At 34.2% G+C, this 7603-nt stretch overlaps 1 protein-coding gene across 2 annotated transcripts in view; it reads left to right on the plus strand.

Annotated features, from left to right (window-relative positions):
* The window catches only part of LOC106473377 (cystathionine beta-synthase-like), a 33932-nt gene that overhangs the window by 1261 nt on the left and 25068 nt on the right, over nt 1-7603 (plus strand). Inside the window, exon 1 of one of the 2 annotated variants that reach the window (XM_022401821.1) lies at nt 23-109. The exons of the other annotated variant lie outside the window; for it this stretch is intronic. The gene's annotated coding sequence lies outside the window, so the exon portion shown is untranslated. Of the gene's footprint in view, nt 1-22; nt 110-7603 lie in introns of those variants that run through there. 2 annotated transcript variants of the gene reach the window in all.

Consider the following 7603-nt stretch of genomic DNA (forward strand, 5'->3'; position numbering starts at 1 on the left):
ATCTCGATAGCGACATCTACCAGGAAAATCGAAGAACTTATATAAAAAAGCGTTTAATATTGTCACCACACTATTTTAACCCGCTAGTAACACCACAGAGGCTTGTTTGGTAAGCTGTTTGTTTTATATGTTTGCTTTTATAAAGAGTTTATTTTTCTGTATCTGATCACGTGTTTATTATTTTGTTAATTTTCAGAATTTATAGAACATACTGGTAAGATTTTGACAATCTTTACATATGATAATGATAATAAATGTGTCTATTTTAGACAACGTTTCGCCATTGCTGCATCATCAGTTTTTGCACTACTAACCTTGATGTAGACGCAACGGTGAAACACTGGTTGAAATAAAAAGATTATTTATTATTATTGCCCGAATAGTAAGAATCTTTTTTTTTTCAACTCTATTGTCAAAATTGTTATTGTTTTGTTATACTAATCGTACCCCGATAATCAAGAAAGATAAGTAGAAATGCTGAGAAGTGACGAACAATGCCCTTTAACCCTAAATATTTCAAAACGATGTCGTGTTTAGTTTAACTCTTTAAAAATACAGGGATATACTGTGGGTAGAAAAATAAACAATAAAAATTAAATAATTATAAAGTTATGTTCAAATTTAAAAAAAGTACACTAAAACAGTGCTTATAAAATAAATAATTAGAAATTAAGGAATGTTGGATGTAGTTACTAGTTAATATTTCACCGTGTGTCTTACCCTGAAAGCTACACAATGGGCTATCTGTGCTGTGCCCATCAAGAGTATCAAAACCCAGTTTTTACCGTTGAACCACTGCGGGTGGTGAAAGTATACGAAGTATGATATAGTTTTAAATGTGCATTACCCTTGGCCGTCTCACGTACCCTTTGACCTTCTTATTCGAATTCGGATGTTCTAAATGTGACAGATTTTTTTTTTCTTTTTTAATTAACCAAAATAATACCATGGAAATTGATATTATTAACTGGTTTGATAGATACCAGTTTCTCTAAAGAAACACGCAATATTTATGCTAAAACTTCAGTTTTACAACGTTGAAATTTCTCGTGTTTATACCCAACAAAACCGAATAGAACAGACTTCTCTATCACTGTTAACTAATCTCCATTTCCTGGGCTCCACAGCCTGTTATTTACATTATCTGTGTAATATGATATAGGCAGCGGCTAATTCACGAACGCAGTTAGAGAGAAGCATTCTGGGATAGTAATATAAGAATATAATATCGCGTGTTTTTGAAATTAAACAAACTATTACAAGTCTTGATATCGGAAAAACCATTTTCGTCATATTCGTGCGTCCTATTCAGTCTCACGTTGTCCGCTGGTAGGGAAATTACTCTACAACGTGACCCCTGAACTTCGAATTCCCTTAAGAACACAGGAGGTCAAGTAGCTGTTAAACTTTGAAGTAATTTTCTACGATTCTTCTTTTTATGTAGTTATCCATTTTGTGGAAAATTATGGGAAAACTTCCAGCCAACCTTCCATACTTTGGAAATGATACTCTAGTGTTTTTTAAACTTGTAAAGTTGCGCGTCCCCTTTCTTCTCTGTAATATACCCCCCGAAAAAGAACGTTCAACTCAATGAAACCGTGATATATAAATATACACAGCCAGTGATGACATCGGTGCCCTTAGTTGTTGTTGTTTTTTAAGAAACTTTTCCTGACGCTTCTCACGCCCCTCCCCAAAAATACAGTTGGGCCCCCAGAGAGGGACACCAAACAATTTGAGAACCACTGGACTAGAGGAAATATAGCTAGTCAACACCACTCACCGCTAACTCGTAGGCTATTCTTGTGAGAATTGGATTCTCTTATTTGTAACGTTTTCTTCTGTATTGTTAACATATTTGTGGGTGAGTTTTTCAATTTTTTATTTGTAAGCATCTTATTTGATTTAGTTTTGTTCAGTAGCGTACTTAATTCTGTGTAACATCTAAGTGCCAAGTGTTAGCCTGTTGGACTATTGAGCTGAGGTTTGGTGATTTGCGCCTCATTACCACACACACAAACGTGTTTTGAATCTTGGAACTAGAGATGCGTTATAAGGGCAACAGTTAAATCTCACTAATCTTAATTAGCTACAAGTATGCGAAAACGCAAAATTAAATGCGTTACTAACACTGTTTACAAATTTACATGCACCTGTTGCAAATTGGTTTATAGTTTACTCTGAATTTCGCGCAAAACTACACGAGGGCTATCTACGCTAGCCGTCCCTAATTTAGCAGTGAAACACTAGAGGGAAGGCAGCTAGTCATCACTACCCACCGTCAACTCTTGGGCTACTCTTTTACCAACGAAGAGTGGAATTGACCGTATAATTATAAAGCTCCCACGGCGGAAAGATCAAGCATGTTTGGTGACGGAGATTCGAACTCGAAATCCGCAGATTACTAGTCGATTACCCTACCCCTCAGGCTTTGCCAGGCCCAGAAGAGACATACGAATAAGACTGAAAATTAGAGATATGGACCCTACTTTTCGAGTTTTGAGAAAGTCTAATCGAATCATGTTATGACGTTAAATTTTGTAGATTAGAAATTAAAATTCCTGAAGTTAAGAATTTCGCTTCCGTAATATCAGTAAATATATATATATATATATATGTGTGTATGTGTAATTTATTTATAATGTGGTGATAACTTGTTTTGCTTTTGTCGCTTAAGAAATATGAGTGAAATTTACAACAACAAATTAAAAATTCATTTTTCTAGCTCAAACTATTTGCGCTATATGTACCGCATAGAATTAAATCTCGGATTTTAGCGTTGCAAGTCCGTTAGTTTACCCATGATCCACTGGGGACAGCCAAGTTTACAATAATGGAATATAAATTATTTACCCTTATCAACTGAATAAAGAATAACCCTTTTTTCTTATACCACACGTGGAATTTTCATTTGATAAATGATCAGTCAATAAAAGTATTAAATTGTTGCCTAGTATTAAATATATCACGATAACTTAATAAGATTTGACTACTTGACATCGTTACATACCTGCCTGTAGTGAACTATAGGTTCTGTTATTAAAGACCTCGGTCTTTAATAAAAATCACTTGCTTTTATAACCTAATTCCCACTAGCTTTTTTATTTTTGTTTTTAATGTTGTGATTATGAAATTATAGCGTGTAACAAAATGGCGATAATTTAAAATTGATTAAACGCCGTTATTTATTATCTAATAACTTTTAGTCTGCATTAGAAACACAGTGACATCTATCGATAAACCATGTATTATTTTTATCTGATTCTGAACCAGTAGACACTTTTCTAGTATTCATCAGAATATTAATCAAATTATTTAGATATTCTGCACCGTCTTCATTAAGAAAGATAAATTTGAGTATGCAAGTTTATTTAACAGATGGCAGCACTAATAAGTTATGAATTTCTTCAGTTTTCTAAGTAAACATATCTTGTGATTCTAGTCGACCCATAGTTTTCATTGTAACAAGACTGTACAGAGGACACCGGGATTTGTTTAAATCACATATAGTTATAAACAAAAAAAAGCCCATTGAACCTGCATAGAGAGAGAATATTTGGTATTTTCAGTAAGACAGAACTTAATGCGATACACTGGTTAAAAGGACAGGTCAGAGGCCTCTAAGGCTCAGGTATTGTGTGCCCCAACTTATAACTGCTGACCAGACGGAGACCATCCAGTCAGCAGGATTGACTGTCACTAACTAAAGTGTATTATCAGCAGTGATTTTAGTGACGTATTCTAGCCACACCTACATTTGCACTGATAATGATTAATCTGATAGTATACTTTGTACACGTACTACTTGTTTGTAGTCGAATGTATTTCACACAATAGGATAAGCACCAAATAAGATAAAAACATTTTATTTAGAGAAAGGACAAGTGGTTAGGGCATTCAACTCGCAATCTGTAGGTCTCGGATTTGAATCTGCTCACCCTTTCAACTATGGAAGTGTTATAATGTGACAGTCAATTTCACTTTTTGTTAGTAAAGAATACCCCAAGTGTTGGGTGTGTTATTGACAAGCTGCTTTCCCTCTAATCTATCCCTCGTAAATTAGGGGCATCTATCACCGATAGCCCTTGAGTACGTTTGTGTGAAATATAACAAACAAACAAACTTTAGAAGTGTTTTCGTGTTGTTCCACCACTAACACCTTGATTTCAGTGTTTTCGGATTTCCTTGTAGCTTTGATATTGAATTCGATAAATATAATTTCCAAATTAAGACATTGTTTTTGTCGTGAAGTCATGACTTCAGTGGACTACTCCTGCCTATTTCTAGATTGAGGCAACGTTTCACCTTGTATCCTGGGGAGGGGGGGGCAGTTGAAGTTACAGTTGTAGATATAATTTGCTGGGCCTCCCTGTTTTTGTGTGTCAGAACAAGTTGCCTCCTCCACCAAAGGTGGCCCTTCTCATACTTTTCATCTTGTCATTATATCAGAAAGTTTATAACATAGTGCTTAGTAGTCGCTGAAAATTACCTAGAGAGCCAGCCAAACTCTCTGGATGGATCATGGGTTTTACTTCTGCTACTGTTGAGGAAATTCCAGTATATTAGTGAGGGTTGACTGCGAGGGTTGACTACTAAGTTGTATTTCTTTCATTTGTTAAATCAACATGCCTAGCCTTTGTATGCAACTAATGCCACTATGATATATTTTCTAAGACATTATAACTGTTTTAAGCATACATTTTAATAACCACAAATCTTCAATATAAACGAACAAAGAATCTCCTGTTGCAGAGCATTTCAACATGTCTGACCACTCTCTTGACGACATGATACTGACAGGTATAGAGACAAATTTTACATCAAACAGAAACAGGGAAATTCAAGAAGCTTACTGGATAGCACTGTTAAATACTGTAACGCCGAATGGCATCAATCTCGATCCTGGGATTGTTGACCTTCGAGAGTCTCTAAACAAATTCCGAATAACTTGTAATTAAGTTTGTAAAGTTTTATTATTCACATCTTTATTAATGCTTCTATTTCTCTACATTATTATTTCAGGTATCCATGTACATTATTATTTTCTATAGCTCTCATCTTCCTATGTATTTATTTTTCTCTATCAGTCAAAAGTTTCATATATAATGAAAATTGATAATAATTGCTTTGTTTTTTCTTTCTACAAACGAATTCTCTCTTCCGGGAGACTAACTGCTTGAGTTGGGATTGGCTGTTCATCAGATTCAACTCAACTGGGACTTCCGGTTTACATGACGTCACACGTCCTACTATATATATTGCATTGCGCAGGGTAAAGGTCACCCTTTGTTCTCCTGAAGAATAATAGTCAACTATTCTAAAGCGCTCGAGTTTTGGGTCTTATCTTAAGTTTATTATTTTTTCTTCATTATTCTGGCTCTCACCACTCTAGTCCTAGTTTAAAGCTGCTCTTACAGTTGAGTTAATAGCCCTTGCAAACAAGCCAGCCTCAACCCTATTTAAATGTAACCAATCATTCCAAAATGTTCCTTTATCCCATTGAACTGATTTCACAAATTCAACTGGCCATCCTGCTCATTCTTAGATATTAACCTAAGCCTAACATTTAACCCTAGTGACCTACTTATAATTTCATCCCCACAGTTAAGTTTTGGCAGTATCCCTGACAGAACTAAGTTATTATGACCATTTTTTTAATGCATTGTACTTAACAATAAGCTCCTCTGTGTTAACTTTTCAAAAGCTGCTTGGAGCAGTCACCTGTTTCAACTACTTACACCAGTATATAGTAATGTGTTGTCTGCCAGTCAGTCGGTAGACACTGAAATGACATCACATAAGGGACGCTTAACCTTGCAATACACAAGGACATGGTTTGCCATATATGGTATGTCAAGGTTGCCACAAGAATGAGGCTGAGCATTTTCACAAGTAAACAAAGTAGATTCTCTTTATTCATTCTACCCCTAACAACAGCTATTACATAAGTCATCAGGCAAATGAATATATAGATCCACACAAATATAACTTATCAAACATCACTCCTTTCAAAGATAAGGTTTAATAGTACACTTGTGTCTTTTAAGAGGAAAATAAATGGGATAACTATAGTTATATGGGCAATAATATTCGAGTTTTAGGCCTATACTTTACACCTGGCTGTATATGAACATATTCTGATGTTCTAATACACTTACAATACCTAGGACTAAAAACAAGATAAAATAGAAATACAGGAAAAGGTTACTGCTTATGTATACGAGGGTAAGGGTGTAGATTTGGTGTATCTAGATTTTTAGAAAGCATTTGACAAGGTGCTATATATACAAGGCTTCTAATTCTGAGCTTGTTAATAAACAAATTGGGAAGTATAAAAATGATAAGGCTCCTGGGCCAGATAATATTTCCCCAAGGGTTTTGAAAGAGGTTAAAGATTGGATATGTGAGCCATTGGATACTTTCCCACAACTTATGTAAGACTAATAGTAATACTAGTACTAATAGTATTACACTTATAAATATCATAACTTGGTGATAACTAAGTGATAATATAGTGGAACTGGTAAATATTGGCTTCAATGCTCTGTTATCATAATGATTCGATTAAATTAACTTAAACTTTAAAGCTATAAACTTTTTCGAATAATCTAACATAATAATATAATTTAAAGTTAAACTTGAAGGCATACATTTGCTGTTATGTTAAACTTATATTAAAGTTTTTTTTTCATTACCCATTCAAGCCGTCTCCAGCCATTATTAGTCTTAAAGTGGATTCCTCGTCATCGAATTTGAAGGCATACAATTTACAAATGGGTATTAGTATTAAGTACATTAACCCTTCCTTGTCAAAAGCCACGTTCTGTAAAAAGATAAATATAATTACAACCACATACGCGACGAAAATATCAAAATTAAATAATAGCTTGAACAATCGCCAAGTTTTTATATATTTTTATTCAAATTAAAGAAGGATAATGTTTCGAGCCACAGCTCTTCGTCATTATACAGTTTACAACTAAGGCGCATGCGCATAATTAGAAAACTTGCGTACGTGGTATTTGGAATGTTTGAGCGTGAAATTTCGAAGCAAGATTACATATAATACATAAAAATTACAAGTCATGAAAAGATAAGTAGATAGCAATGAAAATTTAAAAAAGATAGCAATTATAATTTAAACAAAAAATGGAAAAATGGAGATCTACTGGAATGAAAAGGGTTAATTTAAACTAAATCGTTATAGGTCACCAGATTGTAGATTAATCTCATTTCCTGTCATTCTCTTTTGTGAATGTCTGTTGGAGCCAGGGTTGCCAGATGGTTGGGGAAATTTATGGCCAAATTAATGGTTAAAAAAAGCCAACAAAACACTACTATAAAACAAACATAGTAAATAGTGGGTTAACTGATTTAAGAAATGAAACTCATAATTTCTTAACATGTAAAACGTTCAACTACTACTTAATAATGCAACGCTTGTCGTCTTGTACGACGTTGTACGGGTACAAACATCGTTTCGTCTCGTCTCGTAGAGGTATATATATATAAAACAGAAACAAAATAAAATTGTACAGAAAACTGACCAAATTTTACTCACAAATTTTTGGCCAAAATATGAAAAAAAAAAAGGCCAAACCTA

This window comes from Limulus polyphemus, unplaced genomic scaffold, assembly GCF_000517525.1.
Source record: "Limulus polyphemus unplaced genomic scaffold, Limulus_polyphemus-2.1.2 Scaffold6119, whole genome shotgun sequence".
NCBI classification, from domain to species: domain Eukaryota; kingdom Metazoa; phylum Arthropoda; class Merostomata; order Xiphosura; family Limulidae; genus Limulus; species Limulus polyphemus.